The 25,329-nt window shown below is 33.6% G+C and overlaps 1 protein-coding gene across 5 annotated transcripts in view; it reads right to left on the minus strand.

Annotated features, from left to right (window-relative positions):
• LOC142330985 (arylalkylamine N-acetyltransferase 1-like) overlaps nucleotides 1–25,329 on the minus strand; it is a 535,412-nt gene that overhangs the window by 438,899 nt on the left and 71,184 nt on the right. The window contains exon 1 of one of the 5 annotated variants that reach the window (XM_075376488.1): nucleotides 14,591–14,695. The exons of the other annotated variants lie outside the window; for them this stretch is intronic. The gene's annotated coding sequence lies outside the window, so the exon portion shown is untranslated. Of the gene's footprint in view, nucleotides 1–14,590; nucleotides 14,696–25,329 lie in introns of those variants that run through there. 5 annotated transcript variants of the gene reach the window in all.

The raw sequence follows: 25,329 nt of genomic DNA on the forward strand, positions 1-25,329 counted from the left end.
ATGATTTAGAATTTACAAATAGAAAACATTTACATGTTTTTACTACTATTTCTTTTTTTTGTTTCAAAACAGGTTATATTTTTTTTTTATAATTTATTTTGATTTCAATGCGAAATTTTATTAATGAAACCGGTTTGAAAATAAAATACCTGTAATCAATAATTCTATTTGTAGAAAATTTTATTTAAATTAAAAAAAAAATCTTGTGCATTTCCGGGCAAGAAGATTAATTTAATCCGGTTTAATTTTTTTTTTTTTTTTTGTTTTTGTTTTAATATTGCTAACAGATTTTATAAAAGATTTTTGAAAGTGTATGTTTGGAGTGTCGCTTTATATGGAAGTGAAACTTGGACAATCGGAGTATCTGAGAAGAAAAGATTAGAAGCTTTTGAAATGCGGTGCTATAGGAGAATGTTAAAAATCAGATGGGTGGATAAAGTGACAAATGAAGAGGTATTGCGGCAAATAGATGAAGAAAGAAGCATTTGGAAAAATATAGTTAAAAGAAGAGACAGACTTACAGGCCACATACTAAGGCATCCTGGAATAGTCGCTTTAATATTGGAAGGACAGGTAGAAGGAAAAAATTGTGTAGGCAGGCCACGTTTGGAATATGTAAAACAAATTGTGTTAGGGATGTAGGATGTAGAGGGTATACTGAAATGAAATGACTAGCACTAGATAGGGAATCTTGGAGAGCTGCACCAAACCAGTCAAATGACTGAAGACAAAAAAAAAAATTGCTAACAATAGAAAATGTAAATAAAAAAACTTCAACTTGCAGCATCATAACGAGCTACGCTTCCAACTTTTCTTTTCCCTGTTTAGCCTCCGTTATCTACCGTTTAGATAATTCTTCAGAGGATGAATGAGGATGATATGTATGAGTGTAAATGAAGTGTATAGTCTTGTACAGTCTCACTTCGACCATTACTGAGTTGTGTGGTTAATTGAAATCCAATCATCACAGAACACCGGTATCCACGATCTAGTATTCAAATCCATATAAAAATAACTGATTTTACTAGGACTTGAACGCTGGAACTCTCGACATCCAAATCAGCTGATATGGGAAGACGCGTTCATTACTAGACCAACCCGGTGGTTTTAAACGCTTCTAACTTACCCCGCTCAAATTTATTCGACCTTAAATTGAGCGTAACTCAAGAACGACTCAACAAATTTTCACATACACAATTTCAGATACAATGCAGCGTAAAATTTGTATAGTAATTTTGAAGATTTTCGAACCACAAAATTTTATATTTATATTTAAGGAGCCCCAATTTAACTGAGTATTTTCGTACTCCTCATACTCAAAAAATAAAGAAAATTTGTACTCCTCACCCCCCCCCCCACCACAAATACAACCATGCGACCGAATGCAATACCGACTTTTCGAAGAAAAGTAGGTAAAAGAACTGCAAAAATGTATAATTTACGAGAAAACTGTTATAATTAAAATGATAATAATTTTGAATAGATAATTTTTTATATTAAGTAAATAAGAATTAAATATGAAAAATGTATATATTAACAATTAAATTTGGTCGTTTAATCCCAGTGGCGGATCCTGGGGAGGGTCATGGCCTCCCAAAGGACCGAAGGCCTTGCATTATGAAAACCCAGTTGAATAGAATTGAAATATTTTACCTATATTGTATTGTCAAAATAACCAGTTGCAAGATGCAACTCTGTAATTAACGTGAATATATATTTTTTCTTAATAGGTTATTAAGAGAGGCTGACGTCACTTGTTCTAATGCATATTCATAACGAAATGCAAATTGATATGCATCGCGTTATCGACCGGTATGCTAAGATGCGTAATCAATTCTGTTCTGCTGTATTCCCATACATCATTGTTTGATCGAAAGCGATAGGATTCGATCAAAATTGGCGGGTACTGGAAAGTGTGCAGAGGTGGATTGCCTCCCGCATCGTTTCAGCATACTCTTCAGTTTCGACTGAGGCAGTGATAGTAATTGCGGGCATCCCTCCATTTAAACAACTAGCCGGGATGAGGATTGAGATAGTTGGAAGAACTGACAGGAGTGATATGAGGCAGGTGGTTGTTCCGAGATTGGCAGGTCCGCTGAGATCTCTCCTCCACGGGTCGATGGACACATCGTCTGATCCCGCAGCTAGAGCCTTGGGTCAACCGCAACTTTGGTGAAGTCACCTACTGGTTGACGCAATTTTTATCTAGCCACGGTGTGTTTCGGGTGTACTTACATGCCAGAAGGAGAGCTGACGACCCCTTTGCCTTTCTTGCGAAGAGCTCGATACACCAGAACACGTCGTGTTCGACTGCCAGACGTGGGCTACTGAACGTCACTCCTGTGAGTTAGTGACCAGGCCCCTTGACACATTCATAGAGTGTATGTTATCAGGGGCAGAGAGGTTTCGTGAGGTAACTGACTTTGTGACACGGATACGCCAGCACAAAGCCAGGGATGATGGGGTGGACGAGGGGTTGAGGGACAGCCCCCTGCGGGCCATGCGTCTGTGCTTGCAGGGATGGGCGGCAGTAAAGAGGCACTGGGACTCTCTCATCCCTTCGCGAAAAAGACTGAGACCCGGTATGAGTGCCCTGCACAGGGTGCTCTCACTAGAGCCACTAGCATCAAGACCGAGTCCCGGCTTTTGGGGTGAGGTCCAGGAACGACATAGTCGGGCTTGGATACCTCGCCCTAGGTGTTAGAGGCAGGCAATGAAAAGATCTAACCCCTGTCGGGTAGGATGGAAAAAAAAACATGCGTAATCATCGAGATGAATTTATATTGTATACAAATTTTTTTATTATTATTATTATTATATGAAATAAAATATATAAAATTTTGGATTGTAATTTATTATAAATATTGAAATGAATGAACAAATAAAAATCAACTTAATTTAAATCATCATGTTATATTATTACATAATTTTGATTGTTTGCATGACAGTTTTGATTAAACTTGTTAGGACTATAAAGTCCTAGCTTAGGTGATTTAGCTTCCGGAATTTCCGTGAGGGTCACTTCGAATAACTTACAGGTTAATTTTTATAAATCCAAATATAATTGAAGAAACTTAAATATTTTTTTGGTTTTGCCGATACCGGCCCTTTTTGCCTCTTTTACGATATTAATGATTAGTTAAACAATTTTTCTTGTTTAAAAATAGTTCAGAATATAGTATGTATCCAGTAAAAGTGTATAAAATATTATATACCCAATCTAATTAGAAGAGAGAAGGAAAATGTGATCTCTTGCTAACATTTCCACCTCCCAAAATTCAGTTGCTGGATCTGCCCCTGTTTAATTCACAACCAATTGTACATTCGCTGCAAATTCTTCACAAATATTTCATAAAATATTTGTGACGAATTATTATGTAATTTAAAATATTATAATGAAATGTTCCCTTGCAGTATTTAGTGTACAATGAATTTTAAAAATTTCATTCAGAACAAAAATGAGAAAAATCAAATTATTCTACATGTTACACACGTACATTTTATTCGACCTGAATCTCAAAACTTGTTATAATTATATTTATTATTAATTAAACGTGTATTGATTGGCAGGTGTATAAAACAATTTTATATAATTAAGTACGTTTCTCTACTGAATAATTATATATACAAAAGCGCACGCGCGAAAGCATACACAGTATACAATTAATACGTAACAACTTTTGTATTTTTGTCTAAAAAAAATACTTCGCTTTGTCGGTTTACATGCACTCTGTATATTTATTCTCTTTATTTTATATTATAAAAGCATTACGTGAAATTTTATTAATACATTTATTGAATATCCGTTGTAAATAAATTAAACTAAAATATTGCAACATAATTTACTTCATTTATTAATAATAAATTAACATATATATAACAGTGAATTAATATAAAAATTCAAGTCACGATATTAGATAAATTTAACTGAAAAACGTGAATCATAAATAAAGCAGTTAAAACCATACATTTTATATTTGGTGATTACATTTTACTTAAATTGTATTTTACACGAGAAATAACCTACATGATTATATCATTTTGTCACGATTATTAAATATCGTGAATTAAAACTACTTTTAACAACTGGGTGAAATGAAATCTTTCCAATAAATTTTACACTTGAAGAATTGAAAATTGAACAAACAATAGTTAAAATGTCAGTAATTAATTAAAGAAGTATGTTGTAATAAAATTAAATATTAATTTAACAGATAAATTTTTGTGATTTTTTTTTTTTAGTTAATAAGATGTATCCATTAAAAACGTTCTCAACGGCTTTTCTTTTATCAATTATTTTTTTTATTTTACAGCTACTGTATTGGGTTTTACGTAGCAGATACTTTAGATTAAAAGATTATGATTTAATTTATTCTTAATAAATAATTACTTCGATATACGAAACTATTTGCTTATAAAGAAAATTTTAATTAATATTTATACAAAATATTTCCAAAAAAAAAAATTATAATAATTCTATAGTCAAAAAGGACAATGAAAACAATATTTTACCTGAAGTATTATTAAAAATTCTAATAAGAAATGCTCATTAACCGTTTACAAAAAATAAAAATTTAAAGCTAAACATGCATTTCGATTGTCAGTCATTATAATTAGATTCAAAAAAATTATTAAAGTGAATATAAATACAAAAACTAAATTTAAAAGAATTACTAAAAATAGAAATACAAATAATAATAAATATATTTAAATTAATGTTTTTAATATTACAAAACAGACATTACTATGTGGATACGAAAAAATGTAAACTGTATATTCCAAGTCCGAAGTGAATTGCTTTCATTTTTGACCAACTTTAAAAAGAAGGAAGTTCTCAATTCATCCCATACATCGTGTGTTTCAAAATGAATATCGGAGTTTTAAAGTTATGTAATATTTATTAATTTTTTCCGTACATTAATACATTATACACAAAATGAAAGAGGAACTCAAACAGTTTTTTCTACGTGTTCACTATGAACACCAATCGTCACACGGCTCGCATCCAGCCGACAGGAGAGTTCATCTCATACTTTAATCACCAAATCTGGAGTAATTGATGCGACATTTTCTCTGCTTCAAGTCGGATAGGACAGATGGTAACGGTGGCACATACACATGATCCTTTATAAACTCCCAAAGAGAAAACTCGCACGGGATCAGAACGGGCAAACGCGGAGGCCACAGCAAATAAGCCCTATCATCTAGTCCTCGACGACTGATTCAACGGTCGGGGAGAATTTCATTCAACCGATCACGTACAGCGTTACGCCAGTGAGGAGGCGCACCAGCTTGTTGCCAAATAAAGTCTGTGGCTCGTATTGCAGTTGAGAAAAGAGCCATAGTTGTAGTGTATCAAGATAGTTCATTTCAGAAACACTTGCTTCCGCGTAAATGAACGGCCCGTAAACTTGCCAATAGGATACGGTACAAAAAAATATTCAGTTTCAAGGAGTCTCGTTCACAATGCAATATTTTGTGAAGATTTTCTGATCCCCAGATACGCATATTATGAGTGTTAAATTTTCCAGTAACATGATATGTTGATTCGTCACTGAATATGACACGATAAAGAAAGTCTTTATTGTCACGTCATTTCATTTGCAAAACTAGCACGCAAACCATAATTTAAAGACTTTAGAGCTTGTAGTAGTTATAAATATGGACAAAGTGTATGCGTTTCCTTAAAACCCTCCACACAGACGTCACTGGAATTGCAAATTCGCGGCTAGCCTTCCTAACGGATTTCCTAGGACAAAAGATTCTTACACGTCCAACATTGTCTTCGGGCACACTGTCCTGTAATCTTCCCTTTACAAATGTATATACCAGTGATTTCAAATTGTTTATGCCATCTACGAATTTTATTCTCAATCGGGGGATCACAACGGAACTTCAAACGGAACACACGTTGAACGGTAATTACAAATTCACACTGCAAACTTCAAAACACAGAATACTTTTTATTAGAGGGTCGCCATCATTACTAGCGCTTTCAAGCGGAAGATATAGAAGACAGTTCTTGAGCTTGCGCACTAAGACTGTTTATGTTGCTTTTTCATTTCATATCGATAAACTTGAAACTTGAGAAATACTACATAGCTTTAAAACCCTGATATTCATTTGAAACACACTTTTCTTGGAGCATAACTTTTCATTGAGTGCACCAAATTGGATTAATTATTGTTTAAACAATACAGACTGACCCAGCAGTGGTCTCATTCTATTATCAGAGTGGTATAGGACCGTTAGAAAGAAGTATTGAGCAAAAATTTCCGATCTAGATAAAAAAATGTCTTTATTGATCTTCGAAAAGCTTTTATATTGAATATGTACCTTATATTACTCGACGCATTTTCAGTAAATGAGTATGTCTTTCATGGGTTCTGTCGTTCCCAATCCCGTAGGGGGAAGACTTTGTGACGTTATCGGTCGCCAGACCACCCCCTCCTGCACGGTCAAAAATCTTAGCAGATTACTCGGTAATATGACAGGATCCAGAACTGCGAAGCGTAAGATTTACGCTCACGTAGTTAATTCCATCTTACTTTACGGTATACAAGTCTGGGAAAGAGCTCTGCGTGCCGACAAGAACAGAAGAGCCCTTGAAGGAATACAACAGCGCATGGGCTTAAGAGTGATATGCGCATATTCTTCAGTTTCCACCGAGGCAGTACTCGTAATTGCAGGAGTTCCTACGCTTAAACAACTGGCGGAGATGGGAGTGAATATAGCACGTGGACAACCTTCTAAAGAAGCATATGAAGAGATGCTACGTAATTGGCAACATCGTTGGGATGTAGCCAACACGGGACGATGGACACATCGTTTGATACCTTTGATCCGACCATGGATAGAAGGGAAGTTCGGGGACATAAATTACTGGATAACGCAATTTTTTACAGGGCATGGGTCGTTCAGGTCCTATTTATGTGCAAGAATAAGGGTAGATAACAACAACTGTCCTTACTGTGGGGCATATGATTCCCCTGAACATGTAGTATTTGAATGTAACCGTTGAACTGAAAGCAGGCAATCCTGTGTAAGACGTATAGGGCCATTATCTACGGAGTTTGTGGTGGATAAAATGCTACTTAACGAGGATAACTTTAATGTGATCTCGTCGTTTATAACCGCAGTTATAAAGAAGAAAGATGAGGAAGCTCGTCAAGAAGAAACCGCTCGCTGATGACGGCTTGTCGTAGGTGAAATTTCCGTTTGTCAATATTTGAGAGAATGGGCAATATTGAGATATAGCTTTGAGTGTGGTTTACACACCAAAAAAAAAAAAAAAAAAAATTTATAAAATATGTATAAAAATGTATTAATATACTGAAAACTTACAAGAGGAAATTGTTTGTTGTTGAGGGGAAGCTGATGATGGAGCTCTGGTTTGTAGGTTTTATCGGATAAGTGGTGAAGGAACTTATAGATTCTTAAACTTTGTGTTTCTTATATTATAAGTTTATAAAAATTTGTTAATAGATACTGAAAACTGTCATAAGGTCAATGGTTTAACAAAGGTCAATTCGTTTGTTGTTGACGGGTAATTTAAGGTGGTGCTCTTGCTCGATTGTGATGACGGACAGCCGAAGGTGGAGTTCATGCTCGTTCGTGCTTGCGTGGATGGGCAGAGAGGTGAAGAAACCTGAGGACTCCGTGGCTTAAGTTTTAAACTAATTGGTTGGGTTGGTATGATATCATATAAAAAAAAAGAGAGAGATTAAAGAATAGGGGTGACTGTTGTTGAGAGAACAAGGGTGGTGGACTCTCAGTAATCAGTGTATGATGAATATCTATAAAAGAAATAAAAGAGCTAACCGGTGAACTGACCTGCCGTGCCGGACATACAGCCGGCGGGCGGGGAGGCGAGCTAGAGTAAAAGACACTCCTCTGGCGCGAGTCAAACTGGATTCTAGATCCGTTCCAGAGGAGTAGGTGGGAATATAAAAGAAAAAAAAAAAAAGACCACCCCCTCCGTTCCAAGACCTGAGGAACTTTACCGGAGGTCGTCTTTAGACCCTCTAGCTGATTACATCTCACAGTCATCAGCCAAGCGTCGGTCAGGATGGCACCGATGTAAATGCCTCGGCAGACATTTGCATCAATAAAATACGTATCACATTTCGTCTTCCATAGGCTTCAAAGGGAATTCTTCACATCCAACCTAACATGATTCCCTCAAACTAACTGACCGAAACCGCGGAAGCGCGAACCCCGTGCCTAGTTCAGATTTGATAACACCGTTCGTGACTGTGAATGGCCTCAGAAAACAAACAAGTTTAAAATTAAATCGGTGCTACACACATACCAATCAAAATTATTTTTTACGCAACATAGAAATTCAGACCCAATTATTTCTACCAATTTAGGGTCACCTAACAAGGGGAATGCAATCTCACTCCGGTCCGCGCAACGCCCTGTCGTTCTGCAATTTTTTTTAGGCACTGTGGAACTGCAGCTCTTATTTCCACTTTATATTATCAATAAAATTTCATATAATGAGTCATTTTTTCTTCAATTCTTTTTTTATACTTGTATAATTCTTAAATTTAATGTCAGTAACCATCTCCCAGTGTACGAAAAAGATATAAAAATCTTTGTATGGAAATGTGCGCGTTACGGTTCCAACGGCGTGTATTTGGCTGTTGTGCGCATGCGCACATAGGAAGCTGCACGTGAGGGTGCGAGGGAGAGGGAGAGAGCACTGTTGCTCCTGCAGTGCCGACCCTGGTGGAAGGAAGTTTTTATTTTACTCCGCGTGTGATGGAAAGTTCCTTGTTCGTTTCCTTTTCTGGTTTAGTCGGTGGAAGGAATATGAAAACGGTTTAGTTGTTTTTTCAGCAGCGATCAGAAAATGGCAAAACGCAAGGGCTCCTTGATCGCTAAATCTGTCTACAAACACGCTGGATGGGTGAAAGAAAAGTTAATTAGTAAAAACTAATTACGTATTTGTTTCTATATACATAGAAAGTTAAATTAAGTACCGTTGAACTATAGTGTTTTTAGGCGGCCATTTTATTAAGTTATTATTTAATAATATTAAAAAATATTATCTGTATTGACATTTTATTATTTATTCGGTTAAACCGAATACGGTTTTTAAGCACAATGTGCTAACCGTGTACTATATTCTTAAATGTGATAATGTAAAACTAGATTATTATCTTATTTCCAGCTATTCTATTTGATTAATTTTTTTTGCCTGTTTTATTTTAGATAAAACTTTAACAATGGCCGTGAAAAGGCCCAGAAAAAAATTTTCTGGAGCAGCACCACCACTAATTTTAGCTACGAGCCGCCACTGCATTCAACGAAGGCGGTATGAACTTTGTTCTTGATTTTTATTCGAAAAACGCTTGCAGATCAAATCATATCGACGATTCCTTCTAGACTGCACTTTTTTTTTTGTTAGCTTACATTTCACTTATAAAGTTCATTTGTCAGCATTTTATACAGCCTCTGCTCATGTATGATATTAGAAACTGCTGACTTTAAATCGTTTTCAACGAGCCTGTTTTGTTTCAAGAGAGTGTTATTTTCTCTTACGAGCAATGTTTAGTAGGCCTGCTCGTATTTCCAGTTTGAAGATAGATTTTGAAAAAAAAATTTAACCATCTCTAAAATGAAAAAATATAAAAAAATAACTGAAAGGAAAAAAATTTCCACAACGTTCTCATAATAATAATCTTTGAAATTTCGGCGCCAAATTTTAAAATTAACTTGAAGCCTTATTTCAAATAAATTTCGTAAAGCATGAGCTTATTAATTAATTATTCATTTCATATTCGGCACCAACTTTAAAAAGTAAGTTTCAAAGAAAAAAAATTCAAAGTTTCACAGTAGAAAAATTATTTGTTTCCTCTTCAGTGCAAACTTTATCTTCTTGTAGTCTGTTCAATTTTTTTTTTTTGAAATTGTTTATAATTTTGAAATGATTAACTTGATCATATAAATAAGTTTATTCGAAAATGATTAATTCATATTCATCGCATAAATTAGAAGATTGTGTGGGAAAACATGCAGTGGATAATTTGTAGCGTGTGAAAAAAACCAAATTACACAGGGATTTAATCTGACGCATTTCCAGTTGAATAGCTGAGATGTTATCATTCGATCTTGAGGTAGTCATTTTTTTTATTAATATTTATCGTTACTATTTCTCTTATATTTATTTATTTGTTTTAATTTGGTGTTTTTATTATGTGTTTTTGTTTACTAATTTCTCTGTATTTGCAGTAATTTTTTTTATATTTTATATAAAATTATTTTATATTTTTTTTAATTGTAATGCGTATAAACTTCATGTAACCAATATTTATATTATTGGGGACTCTACGGACATATATATATATATATATGTGTGTGTGTGTGTGTGTGTGTGTGTGTGTGTGTTTGTGTGTGAATTTAAAAATTCATTCATAAAATATATATAATTATAGATATACATTATTTTTATATATTATTATAATTATATAATATATATATATATATATATATATATATATATATATATGATTTTAATTAAGCTTAAGATAAAGTATATGAACTAAGATTCATTAAATTTATGTCAGCGGTATTCTGAAGAAATAAATATATCTGTTTCTGTGAATGACCGATATCTGGCAAATGTCGATATTCTGCGGTGAATAACGACAGTCCAAAAATATAATGAAATAAACTATTTTCTAATTTGGGGGTTTTTACCCATTTATAACCCCTTAAAATTGGATAACTCATTCGGTTTAAAAAATAAATATTTTACATAAATATAAAAACAATAATTTATCTTTAATTATTAAAGATCTTTTACTGATTTTGAATAAAATTCCATTTAAAACCATGACCTCGTTTATGTTACAGTAAACATCGGACCTTTAATTCTTAAGTAACACGTCATTATAATCAAGTCATTTAAATATAAAGTCATGCGTTGATATTAAATTGTAAGCTGCCCTATCCTATTGGCATTGTATTATAACATAATATTAAATTAAAACTTGTTTTTCATATTACAATTTATTATAAGCGTGTCATTACACGTGAATTATTCGTATTTTTTTTTAATTTTCTTTTTATAAGATACGCATTTTTAATATTATTACATTCTATTAAATGAAATGTTTTATCTCTTTAATTTTTAGAGATAATTTTTAAATACCAAATGTAATATTTTTTATTACTTTAAACCGTAACACTCGTTTATAATTCTTGTATTTTGTAATATTCTTGTAATTTTGTAATATGTCGACAGAATACAAGCAACAAATATACATATATAAACAAATATACATGTATATATATATATATATATATATATATATATATATATGTGTGTGTGTGTGTGTGTGTGTGTGTGTGTGTGTGTGTGTAACCTTTTACTTCAGTGTTATTATCTTTTTCTGTTTAGCCTCCGGAATTACCGTAAGGTATTACATCAAAGGATGAATAAGGATGATATGTAGATTGTAAATAAAGTGTATTCTTGTGCAGTCTCGAGTTGAGCAATCCTGGAATGTATGGTTGATTGTCGCCGGGGAACACTGGTGTCCGCTATCTGGTATTCAAATCAAATTAATCAAATTAAGCCTGCTACTCTTCAAGATCTGCGAAATCGAATTGTTACAATGAAGTGAAATCAATAACCTGGGACCAGTTACCAATAAAAATAATTTGGGACCAATTAAAATAATTACGTATCATTTATAAATCTCGATTTTTACATCCTTGTACGAAGTAAAAGCAGTATTGTGATCGCGAAAAATTTCAGTTTTCAGATTTCAACGGAAATTATAATTTATTAAAATAATTTATAATTTATTATCTATAATTGTATTATCTCTATTGTCTAATGCATATATTTAACATGTATTTTTTTAAAGTAAATTCTAAATTAATAACAGATTTTGATAACAGAAATGTAATGTCTTACCTTTCTTGATATCGTTTTGAAAAAACAGTTTTATTTACATTACAGAAATATTTTTTTTTTGTGCCGAAAAAATTATATCTTCGAGACTCTTATCGTACGGTTTACAACTTTATTGTAATTTTTTTTGGATATCACTGCGTTTAGTTAGATTATTCTTTTATTTTTTTATGAATTACTGATTGTTATCTTATGAATTTATCATTATAATTTCTAGCCTTTCTAGAACAAACAAATATACATTTTTTTGAATTTTTCGGCCAATTTTTTTCTGTTGATAGTCATATCATTCACTTTATACCATATTTTTCCTTTTTTAATAAAACTAGTATAATGACCTTTCACGAATCGAATATCCGTGATGTAATATTACACTTGTTACTTTGTAAGTGTAACCATCGATTTTTATCGTATCCGTGAACACACTTTATAATTTTATTAAATAAACTTTTTTTTTATTTCTCCATCAATTCGTTCAAATACTCGTAGTTCTAATTGTAAAGTTTTTCCAATCGAATTTATTTCTGTTCTATGTAACAAATCTTTGTTGGCACATTTGCAAAACTTTCCTACTGTTCGTGTTATTTTTTTTTTTTTTTTTTTTTTTTTTGTTTTATTAGTAGCTACAATCTCTTGTAAACTAATACTTTTATTTTTTTTTATTGAAGTGATGGGAATTAAAAAAATTGTTTCATCTTCGGTACTTTCATTTACAGGTAAGAGCATTTACTATTAAAACAAGCTGTAGTACAGTTTCTATTAAATTTTATTATTTCAAGTGCATTATCATGTTTCCGTACAAGATCATTCGTAAATTCAAAGGCGCCGTATCTTTTTATTATTTATTATTTTTTTCTGTTAGCCTCCAAAATTACCTTCAGAATTACTTTAGAGGATGAATGAGGATGATATGTATGAATGTAAATGAAGTGTAGTCTTTTACAGTCTCAGTTCGACCATTTTTGAAATGTGTGGTTAATTGAAACCCTACCATTAAAGAACACCGGAATCCAAGATCTAGTACTCAAATCCTCGTAAACGTAACTGCCTTTACTAGGATTTGAACCTTAGAACTCTCGACTTCGAAATCAGCTGATTTGCGAAGACGCGTTCACCACTAGACCAATCCGATGGTAAGTAACTGCACCTAGCGGTAAATTCGATTCGTAAGTCCACCTTTTTGAGGATAAAGTCACATATTCAAGTCCCGCGGTTTATCAAATGGGAAAAAAACTTTGTCTAATTCAAGGTATTTTTTTTTAAAGTATTCTTTATTACTAATGTAATTGAACTGAAATATAATGTTTTCACGTCATAATATTTTTTCCCTCATTTTCATTTCACTTTTAAATTAGGTCATGTTTAGAACTGTAAATATATAGTTTGTTGACTTCACCGTGTCGTCCAGTTTTGCGGACTGTTACCGACAAAGTTCTGATGAACCTCTTGATTCGTTGACTTCGCCGTGCCGTCTAGTTCTTCGGACTCTTACCGGCGAAGTTCTAACGTACTTCTTGATCGTCAAATGATTATATTCGTTTTTATGTGTAAAAGCAAAAACTTCTTGCTTCCCCAATGAGTACAGGGGCAGAATGTTAACTAGAGGAAAGGGAACACCGTCTGCGATTAAAATATATTGAGCAGTTCACAATCCGATCACCAGAGGAAAACATCTCTCTACAGTCTGCGGCTCAATCACCCGGCTGTCAGTTTAACTTTATGTTGCTCGTAAATTTACTCACCTAAGAAATATTTGAAAAAATAAAAGGCTTTATTATATTTTTCATGTACAGGATATAAAAAACAAATTTTCTGATTTTCATTACAAAAACTAAATGAGATTTCAGTTTTTTTTATCTATTTATGATTTTTATAATTTTAACACACGACAGCCATTTACCTACCTCCAAAAAATTATTTGATTTAATCAGCGAATTAAAATAACACTTCATGAAAAATGACCCTGAAAATACGATTTGGTCTCGTTTTAAGTCAAACTACTGATGAATTTATAAAGCCATCTATTTTCGATCTTTTCAAAATGTTTTCATGAAAATATTCAGTTAATTCGTCTGTTCGATTCATTGTTGATCGAAGTTTTTTTAACTTTTCATTTCCCTAAAACTTCATATAAGACGTTATTTATAAGTAGACTACGCTGATATTACTTCTATAAAATAAATTAATTATGAATGTTCTCGGAATTTAATCTATAATCTAATTTGAATGTATATGAATGTTTATTAATTTATAAGTAACAAATATTATATATAAATAATATTGAAAATGATAAATAGGGTATATTTATATAAATATATAAGTACTAGTACCTTCCATAAATGTTTAAAAATCAAAAAAAATCTGCGCATTGGAACTATTTACAGAGAAATCTTAAAAACTGAATTAATAATTTTTTTTTTGTTATTTCACAAGTGCATCTTCTAACAGAAATATTTTTTTTTGAAATAACGTGTTTTACTTTATGGTATTTTAACGGATAGAGAAGCTTACAAAAGAAGAATTAGAGAAATAATTAAGAATGAAAAATCTAGAAAAAACGGTAAAAAAAAATTCTTCCTAAAAAGAAATTCTAAGAAAGCTTAGAAGGTGCGGACAGTAGAAAAACAATAAGCTTGAACAAATAAAATGGTAGGTCCGTACCTGTTACTATTAGTCAAACTCTTGGCCAGATGAATAAATTCTGCCGAGTATCAGCGAACTTCTGTTTCAGTTGTGTTCTTCTATTTCAAGTGTGCGATAAACACGAATTCAGTACCGTGTGCAGTAAATAATAAGTGTGATTTGCTATGAGTGGGAGGGCAGTGAGCAGAGTATTCGACGTAAGTGTGCGATAACAAACGAGCGAAGAGTGCATCACGAGTATATCGTTTTGAGATAATGTTGTTATCTGCGGATTAAATACGATAACCTGTTTGGTGAGTTCGTTGTTATCAACCAAAGTGAAGTGACATTTTTAATTTATAAAAGTGTAAGCTAGTTTCATTTTGTAAACATAAGTAAATATTGCATGAAGTGAATTTTTTATTTTATAATTGTTCTTACTTGTTATTGTAATATAATCTTTTAATCCTAAATTAATTTATATTAGCTATTGTAAGGTTTACAGTAGAATCGAAATAGTAACGGTGATCGCAAAGTCGCGCAACCCAAATGACAACAAATTCTTTTTAAAAAGATTTTTTATTAATACTTTTTATTAATTTACAAAATAATATTAATATTTACAAAAGTATTTCTTGCAAGGTTAAAATAAGTGCTGAAATGTCAATCATGATTTTCAATGCGCGAATCAACGCGTTTTCTTACATTGTATGTGACTTTTTCAGTGTAGAAACAGTGATATTTGATATTCAGTCCTCAATACTTTAAGTTCATCAAGTGTATGCGGGTTGGGAGGTTCCGGCGTCCCACCACCAATGATCGGGTAGGGACTCCCTTGCAGACGTCATTGGGAAGGAATGCAAGACCGTAGTCCCGGTGGGGGATCCCTCCGGAGTTTTCCATTAGAGGCTAGGCGTCAAGACCGGAGTCCCGACTAGCTGGGTGTGGCCTAGTGCCCTAACGAGGTAGTTTGAGGCCAAAGGACCTCTCGGAGCTGAGTTTATGCGTCATTCCGGATCCGACCCGGGGGATGGGAAGATTACAGACGAAAAAAATGTATGCGGGTTGTTTGAGAACACATTATTTTCTCCCAGAAAATCGGGAGGACTCAGGTCCGGTGAATGGGGAGGCCATAGACCGCAACAAATTATCCAGTCATCGAAGAAATCGGGAAAAAATTGCATAGTACTGTTAGCTGTGTGTGCAGTTGCTCCTTCTTGTTGTAGCCAGCAGTCACGTTCATCAGCATGTAGCAAAGCTATAACCTGCATGATTATTTCTTGATACCGTTCAGCTGTGATGATCTCCGAATAAAAGACGGAGCTGCCAAAATGGATCAGATGACTGATAAAGATTCATGTCCTTATAAGTAAAAAACATGAATGAAAATTTACCTCCAAGTTTTTTCGAGGGTAAATCGTTCTAATTATAAACAAATAAAATAGATACCGTTATCAAATGATCACTACTCGGGTAAAGTCATGTATTGTAAAATATTATTTTAAACTTTAATAGAACGTTGGTAATTATTTCTTTCTTTTACTTCAGTTTCATTTTATTAGATATTTTTTTAACGGATTACTTTCTATTAACTCTGGATTAGATCCAATAATTTCAAATTAGTATGTTTTTGTAATGTCATTAATCCAAATTACAATTTTCATCAGGTGGAAACGTAGCAGAAGTATTTCATAACTCAATTTAATTAACGTATCAAAGGGTGACATTTAAAATTATTTTCTCTTTGTAATATGATACATATTTATTTAATTTTAGTAAACAGTTAAGAAGCATTAGATTAAATTACAGAGAGGAGTTCAGTTTTGTAAAATTTTAAAAATATCCAGTTTACGAAATAAACTCAAGGTGATACGCATTACCAAAAAATATTAACTTGTGTGTGTGTGTGTGTGTGTGTGTGTGTGTGTGTGTGTGTGTGTGTGTGTGTGTGTGTGTGTGTGTGTGTGTGTGTGTGTGTATGTATGTATGTGTGTGTGTGTGTGTGTGTGTGTGTGTGTGTGTGTATGTGTGTGTGTGTGTGTGTGTGTGTGTGTGTGTGTGTGTGTGTGTGTGTGTGTTCGTGTGTTTGTGTAGTTTTTCTTTTTTTGAACGTGAACGCAGACAACTTGGTTATAACTAATTGGTTTTGCAACTGGCGAGAAAACTGTCACTGAAAATATATAATACAACTGCAAAATAAATATCTCTTTTTATGTGTCTCTCTCTCTTTTAAATCAACGGTCGTATAATTTCTCTTCTGTTATTTGATGCAGAGTTTATGTTTTTTTTTTATTTCGACTTTTTTCAGTAGGAATGATTTAAAAATAATTTCTAATATGGATTCATTAATATATTGTGCTATTATATTTACATCAAAAAGGAAAACCTCATCTGTTTATGAATAGATTTAACATGCGAGCAACTTGATAATAAAAACTATTTAATTTTACAGCATATTTTCTTCTTTTTTTTTTTGGTTATTTTTATGAGTTTTAATTTATATAAAGTATTTTTTTCTTTTTCTGTTTAGCCTGTGGAACCACCGTAAGGTATTACTTCAGAGAATGAATGAGGATGTTATGTATGAATGTAAATGAAATGTAGTCTTGTACAGCCTCAGGTCGACCATTCCTGAGATTTGTGATTAATTGAAACCCAACCACCATAGAACACCGATATCCACGATCTAGTATTGAAATCCTTATAAAAGTAATTGTCTTTACTAGGATTTGAACCTTAGAACTCTCGACTTCGAATGTATAAAGTAATTAAGCATTATCAAAAGTTATAGATTAACATTATCTCGGTTTTCACCTTCTCTTCATAATTTAATTTTTAAAAAACACATAATACTGCTAAAAAAAAGGTTTCATCTGTCGTTTAAAAAAATTGTCGTTAGGTTATTCCTATGATCTGTTTCAAAATAGCATCAATTCATTACGACTTTAGTAAAGATAATGTTGGAATCTTTTTCTACACCAAACCATGTGTAAAATACTTTTTTCCGATTTTAAATGTTTGTTATATTATTTTAAATTTTACTTTGTATTCAGCCTTAAATCACATTTATATACTCTGTAACCACCGTTAGGTATTGCTTAAGAGGATGAGATGAATGATTTATACACCTGACCGGGAATTCGAACCCGGGACCTACAGATGAAAGGCCGAGACTCTACCACTCACGCCACGGAGACCGACAATAATTATGGATCTATATCGAAGTATTACGATTTTTTGATGATATAGTAATTCTAGCCGAGAGTAAAAAGGATTTAGAAGAAACAATGAACGGCATGGATGAAGTCCTACGCAAGAACTATTTCATGAAAATAAACAAGAACAAAACAAAAGTAATGAAATGTAGTAGAAATAACAAAGATGGACCACTGAATGTGAAAATAGGAGGAGAAAAGATTATGGAGGTAGAAGAATTTTGTTATTTGGGAAGTAGAATTACTAAAGATGGACGAAGCAGGAGCGATATAAAATGCTGAATAGCACAGGCGAAACGAGCCTTCAGTAAGAAATATAATTTGTTTACATCAAAAATTAATTTAAGTGTCAGGAAAAGATTTTTGAAAGTATATGTTTGGAGTGTCGCTTTATATGGAAATGAAACTTAGAAAATCGGAGTATCTGAGAAGAAAATATTAGAAGCTTTTGAAATGCGGTGCTATAGGAGTATGTTAAAAATCAGATGGGTGGATAAAGTGACAACTGAAGAGGTATTGCGGCAAATAGATGAAGAAAGAAGCATTTGGAAAAATATAGTTAAAAGAAGAGACAGACTTATAGGCCACATACTAAGGCATCCTGGAATAGTCGCTTTAATATTGGAAGGACAGGTAGAAGGGAAAAATTGTGTAGGCAGGCCACGTTTGGAATATGTAAAACAAATTGTTAGGGATGTAGGATGTAGAGGGTATACTGAAATGAAATGACTAGCACTAGATAGGGAATGTTGGAGAGCTGCATCAAACCAGTCAAATGACTGAAGAAAAAAAAAATCGAAGTATTGGACTGTTCTTCAGAATTTTTTCTTTGAAGCTGAAATGTTTTGTGTATTTGAAAAGAATTATATATAATCTGTTTAATTACCGTAATGATATTGTTAAAATGTTACACAAATTACATAGTTTCAATGAATAATGGGTTGGAAAAGAGGTTATGAAGGAAAGAAGAATCTCTGTTAAAACTGTTGGGAATCTCGATTGACTATACAAAAAGAGTCGGTTCACAGTAGAATTACTGTGTAAACAAGTATAAGATCTGATAGTGTATCAACGTTACAAGAGTGAGCCAAAAGATACGCAACTCAATTATATAATATTGTTAAAAATATTTTATTAACATAATATACTCTACTGTATTTTGCAAATGAACAAAAAATATTTATATTTATTTTTCTCACAATAGATGCTGGCAATGCCCTCCCATCTGTTGCTACACATGGCTCAACACATTTCTTCACGTTAGTTGCTACTTTTCGGATGGTCGCTGCACTTGTGCGGGATATTTCGTTTTCGATGTTGTAATTAAATTGGTCGATAGTATGTCTTATAGACATTATCCTTCAGATTTCCCCAAAGAAAAAGGTCGGGGGAAATTAAATCTGGCGATCTAGGTAGCCAAAGTCCACGAGAAACGATGTGTTCCCCAAAGAACTCACGCGACATTATCATTGTGCTATTCACTGTGTGCACTGTTGCACCGTATTTCTGCTGCCAGCAGTCTAACTCATCAGTCTTTAACAGTGCCATGAATTGCATGATGATGTTCTGGTAATGTTCAGCTATTATCGTTTCTCAGAAAAAGATAGGGTCTACAATTATTTTCCGTGAAATCGCACACCAAACTCCAACCTTCTGTGAATGTAACGGGGTCTCATGGAAAATGTGAAGGTTTTCTGAACTCCAATATCTGTCGTTCTGGCTATTTACATAGCTACCTAGGTGAAACCATGCTTAATCAGAGTAGAAAACATTATCCAGTACTCGAACACTGCTGCGAATAAAAAAAAAAACCATTGACAATAATGTAGTTTTGTTCCCTTATCAAGTTCTAGAAGGTCATGCACAACGTGAATGCGATACGGACGGAGTTTCACCTTCTTTGTGGCTCTGTGAACACTACCGTAAGACATTCTGATTTGTTGACTATAGTTTTCGTATCGACTTTCTTGCGAACGAAGTAGTAATACGCGGATACTTTCCAAGGACGCATCACTTAAAACCGTAGGTTGTCCGGACCGTTTACATTCATCCACACAACTGGTTACTCTAAAACAAGCGACTACGCATGAAATCGTTGATTTATTAGGCACCCGCAATTCAGGAAAAACTACCTTAAAGACTTCCTGACGTTTTAAGAATGACTGCGATTTAAATTAACTTTCAACAATGAACACAAGTTGAGCCTAGGAGAAACGCATGTTTGTCTACTCACACGTTACTCACCACTGTCATCATAAAGGAGGGAAATTGCTTGGCTATCGTGTGGTATCACAAGACCACCCGTTGCCAACATACACATTCCCGCCGTGTGGTACCACAAGACCACCCGTTGCCAACATACACATTCCCGCCGCCAGAAAACTAAATTCCTCTCCGTAATATTCTAATTCAGGGTTGCTTTCTTTTGGCTCATTCTACTTTGTCGCCGAATGGCTTCGACGGCACGTGGCAGTTAATAGCCTTGTAGTAGCCGTGAGAAGTGCTGCTGACGTCAGTCGGCTTTGATGGCTTGTTGTAACTAATAACCTTATGGTAGTCCTGAAAAAGGCCGTTTTTTGCCTTAGTTCTGAGAACAGCTGTTGGGTCCGGAAGCTGGTCTCCGGCGTAGTCGGGGAGTTGCGGCTCGTCATTGAAATCAGACCGGGCTTCCTCTCAGCGGCAGTTGGGACCCCACTACAACGTGGCAGTGGTGGGTCTCAGAGCCCCACAGTGTCGGTTCGGCGTCGGTCTTCTTTCGCCGGCGCGGTCGAGGCGGTTCTCCACGAGCGATCCGGCTCCTGCTGCTGAATCCGCCAGCCAGGGCGATTGAAGCCCGTCGAGCTGGAGTGGGGAGGTAGCGTTTGCGTCCAGCGGCTCCCCCGGCGGGCCGGCCAGGCCTGCTGATCCGACAGGGAAGTTGGCATCCGCCGAGAAGTCCCACGTTGAGGCGGCCGGGGAACTTCTTCTGTCTTCTTCTTCTTCATCTTCTGCATGTGGTGGTCGACGATGAATTAGAAATTCACTCTCGTGCACGCTTTTTTACTGAAGTCCTGAGTGGTGGGGCTGCAACGTCGTTATGTTGGGGGAACTGCGTGTTCATCTGCGCGGCGGGAGTGACGTTTGTACCAGCTCATATGTATACTGTGCTCCATATGACATCTGAGCTGCTACCGTTGTCGTCCGTCGATATTAAATTAGGCATATATGTGGTAACAATATACAGCGATAATATACAACGTTAAAATAAGATTAACTGGAAAACAAGAGAAGAATGAACTATTTTTACGTATAAGTTTCCTTAGATTGTACAACTTTATTTCAAATAAATTAAAAATTATAATGAAGAAAAAAATAAGTTTTGATATGATATAAAATTCATTTTTTTGCAACAAGTGGAAGATAAAAAACTTCTAAAATAACAGTTTTTCTTTTGTGCCGTATACTGATTTAATAGAGGGATTAAATCTTAGAAAAGAAAACAAAGGTAATGAATTATGAAAAAAGTTACAATGTATTTTGAATGCATTTGAAGGAATTAGGAGACCATATCCGCTTCACAAAAAACACCTCAGTCCAAACGTTAAATTTCTTTTACTGTCATTAAATAAGAAAAAAATCTCCATGCAGCTCTAGGAAGAGTCTATCTCACCAAACAACACAGATATATCAAGAACGCAGCAATAAAATAGGTCCTAAATGCCTTACAATGGATTCAGTAGATGTCTAAAAAATCAGCAAAACAAATTTATATTAAAAGAAGGAGAACATTTTTAGACGTGAGAAACGGATGGTATACTTACAGAGGGACAATAAAATTAAAACAAAACCTCTACCCAATGGTTGTTATAAAGCTTCATACAAGTAGAAAGAATCTATCTTGCCCCTTGGGAGATCGGGCTTACTTTACTTACGAAAAGAGCTTCTCACTACTGATTAACGATTTTACGTACTATGTCAAACAAACAGCAGTAGAAAAATTGATCCGAGCGAAGTATTTTAATTGATATGACTTTATTTACCACAATTAATTATAGTAAAATACAATATTATAATCTCCACATCTAATATATCCTTCTATATTTTTATATGTTAATTTATTCAGTTTAGCGTGTATTGAATCAATGGCTAGCAGGTTTTTATTTAATTATACGTTTTATACGTATAATGCGACAATTTAATTACAGACTTTTTAAATTGTTTTTTTTTTTTTTTTTTTTTGTTAAACAATCAGCGATGATACAATATACCACTGTATACACCCAGTAAAAACCACTTCACCACATCCTTAACTAGAATTCCTTTCTACGATAACATAAACAGAACAAGTTTTGATTTATCATCTAGATAAAAAATGGTACGTTCTTTGCCGCATTGTAATTTCCTCAATTATCAAATATAAGAGTTTTTAAACGAAATAGATGGATAAGCTTCATTTTTTTAACCACCGTTAGGTATTACTTCAGAGAATTAAATGAATAATAATTTTTGTAAGGTGTGAAAATGCCTTGCCTGACTGGGATTCAAACCCGGGACCTCCGAATGAAAGGCCGTGACGCTACCAGTCGCGCCACGGAGGCTGGCAAGCTTTTTATTACTTGTTTTACATCAGTACACATGTTTGTTTAAATAAATATATTTATTTTTATGTGTATATATATATATATATACACTGTCTATGTATATACATAGAGGGAGAGAGAGAGAGAGAGAGAGAGAGAGAGAGAGAGAGAGAGTGCGAGTGAGCAATTAAAATTATTTTACGGTTATTGGTGCTCTGTTACTTCTAAAATGTAATATTTCATTTACTTTCAAATGTAATATTTTTACATATAAACAGTTTGATCTGTTTTCGATTTTATTACATATTATTTCAACTTTAGATCAGATAGATGGCTTTTTATATGTTGTTCCTATTTTGATACTTTGGAATGTGTGTTTCGTACCATTATATTAAATTATTACAAGTAAATTTAAATATGTATTTTATATGTATGTATTGTATATATATATATATATATATATATATATATATATATATAATAATAATAATAATAATAATAATAATAAATGATAACTTCCTGGTTGGATGTTAAAATAATAGGAACACAAAATGCTCAAATCCCAAATAAATCACCACGCAAATAATAAAAATAAATATAAATATGCAGATAAAATATTTAGATCACAAATATATCATATTATAATTCTTCAGATAAAAACAATTATTTTACAATGTAATGATATTATTACTTAAAATAAAACAATAACCAACTTTCATCTTGGAATATTTGTGATCTAAATATTTTATCTGCGTACTTATGTTTAATTCTATTATTTGTATGGTGACTTATTTGGAATTTGAATATTTTGTGTTCCTGTTATATTTCTATGTACATGCGAGCGTGTGAATGTGTAAATCTTTGAAAGAGATTTCATAAAATTTTTTATTTTAACTTATTTTATTTAGAAAGACTTTTTTAGGTTACGTGTGCCTTAAAACAGAAACTAAATGAAATTCAAATTTATTATTAAGTATGCTTATTCAGTTTCAGCTGCCCAATCCTTTGACAATGTCTTTAATTTAATCTAACATAATAAAATAGTAATTCATATCGAAATAAAAAAAAATATATACATTATATTTTATTGAACTTAGATTATAAACAGAAAAAGATGTGTACCACCGGTTAATTCCTTTGCAGATAAATATATAATACTATCTAAAAAAAATTTTAAATCAACAAACCGTTGAAGATCATATAGTGTCAAACCTGCTCAATTACATGGGTTGCCGTTTTATAACAAATGCATAATTTGTTCAACTTAAGGAAAAAAATAAGTGCTTTAGGTAAATGATATTAAAGCATAATATATCTAATATTCAAATAAGGTTATAAACTTCATCCAAAGATTTACCGTGGAATATTTCTTCCAACCACTATGAACAATACTTACAACTTTAATTAAAAATAATCTTTAATCTGATCCTAGAAAAAGTAATTAGAATCACACTGGCTAATATATCTAGTACATTAATGAGAATAAAATACAAAAGATTTTGGGACGATTTCAGTATCCTAGAAAGATCAATTCCGCAAGTGAAAGATTTTGTAATTTGGAAAAGTCGCAAGTGAAATAGGTTTGAAAATTAATGAAGAAAAAGCCGAGTTCAGCGGAAAAGTAGAAATTTTTTATATAGTATTATCCAAGATATGATAATAGAAGGGTATAACTTTGAGATAGTTAAACTTGTCTGTGAATAAATATAGGAAATAAGATAAAATGTGGGATATTCAGAAACTGCTGGAAGCACCATTTTCTTTTTTCTGATAATTGTATTCAAATCTTTGAACTTCCATTGAAACAATCAAGATCAGGTTGTACCAATCTATTATTCTTACAGCGGTAACATATAGTAATGGTACCTGAATTCAAACATCCCTGACTGTAGAAAAGGATTGTTAGTTTTTTATGGGAAGGAAGATTGCGCGAAAAATATCCAAACTGGTTTATGAAGCACGGATCTGGCAAATTTTAAAAACAATAAGCTGTTACAGATATACAAAAACCGTATTGTCTCTATTTATGTCAAGCTTTTATAAGTCTCTAGTGATATGAGAATTTATAACAGATGTCAGACAAACGAATCCCTAAAAAAGTGTTCGATTGGGTAACCAGTTAGAAGAAGATGAGTCAGAAAACCAAGACTAAAATAGGTAGGTGTGTAGAGATACGTCAGAGATACTTAACGTCAAGAATTTTAGGAGAGAGACAGTAGATTGTGTTAGATGGAGGTAGTGGGTAAAGGAAATCCGGGCTTCATTTAAGCAGTATTGATAACGAAGAAGAAATAGTAAACCATATAAAAAAAAAAAGGCTCTGTACTTAATATATATATTTCGTCAGAAACGTCACTCTTCGTACGATGCGGGACTACACACCGTATCCGAAGTGGGGGTGGCGCAGGCACGCAAACTGTTCGGGAGAGCGGCCGTGTCCAAACACGGCCATCTCCGGGACATCTGCCGAGAGGACCGTACTCCACAGAGTATAAGAAAACGGCTTCATGCCGTATTAAACGAACCACCGTGAAAAGGCGGTACGAGAGTCAAAAAATGACAAACCAGGCTTAGGAGCCTCTATATCGCGTAATCTATAAATGGAAACCGCGTGAAAATTCCGGCCGCGAAAGCGACCGTTTTCGCAGTTAAATTTTGTTAAAACTATAAAAAGCTAGACAATACCCCACACCGTCCCACGAAGAGACCACAATTTTATTTAGTCAGCATATGCGACTTCCTCCGGAGAACGGGGCGCATTTCTCCCTTCAAATAACTAGGGCTCCGTTAGGGGCACTCCTGCTAGCCTATAGGTGCTGGTACCGAAAGGACTTCAGCGGATGGACTGAAGGGAATCACGCCGGGATTGCTAGGTTCAAAAGCTTAGTCTCTCACGGCCAGAACCGGTAAATAAATTACACCGTGGTCCATATGGATAGGAACGCAATTACCAAATCCGTCCATAAATAAAACTTAAAATTTATAACCGCCACTAAATAACCTC

Source organism: Lycorma delicatula, chromosome 10, assembly GCF_047948215.1.
Source record: "Lycorma delicatula isolate Av1 chromosome 10, ASM4794821v1, whole genome shotgun sequence".
Taxonomy (NCBI): Eukaryota; Metazoa; Arthropoda; class Insecta; order Hemiptera; family Fulgoridae; genus Lycorma; species Lycorma delicatula.